The sequence below is a fragment of the Seriola lalandi genome, unplaced genomic scaffold (assembly GCF_002814215.2).
Source record: "Seriola lalandi dorsalis isolate HSWRI2012SDOR001 ecotype SW California unplaced genomic scaffold, Sedor1 jcf7180002054939, whole genome shotgun sequence".
NCBI classification, from domain to species: domain Eukaryota; kingdom Metazoa; phylum Chordata; class Actinopteri; order Carangiformes; family Carangidae; genus Seriola; species Seriola lalandi.
This window is the reverse complement of record NW_019525659.1, coordinates 1,132,097-1,132,485: the sequence shown is the minus strand read 5'-3', so window position 1 is coordinate 1,132,485 and position 389 is coordinate 1,132,097.

Sequence of the window (389 nt, the reverse complement as noted above, 5' to 3'; positions counted from 1 at the left end):
AATGACATCATGTCCTCTATGATCAAGTGTCAGTGTTGTGGTTGTCTGCTAGAGGACCCGTCCATCCTGAAAGACACAATTCCTCCTATATTTACATCGACTGGGTGAAGACCATTCTCATGCTGGGTAGGACACTTCTTGTCTTTTAATGGAAATTAGAAGTCACTGACTTCTGGGCAGAATAGAATGGTATTATTTGAAATGGGAATAAGTTCCTCTCTATATTAAAGACAAATTTAAGTCTTTCTTCACACCCACACACACATCCATACATGAGCTCACCAGGTCTTAACTACAACACAGCCTCAGCCTATTGTTCTTATTTTTGGAAATTTTTCTTGTTCACTAGATGATGTCTCAATCTTCTCTTTCATGTTGCACATGTACAT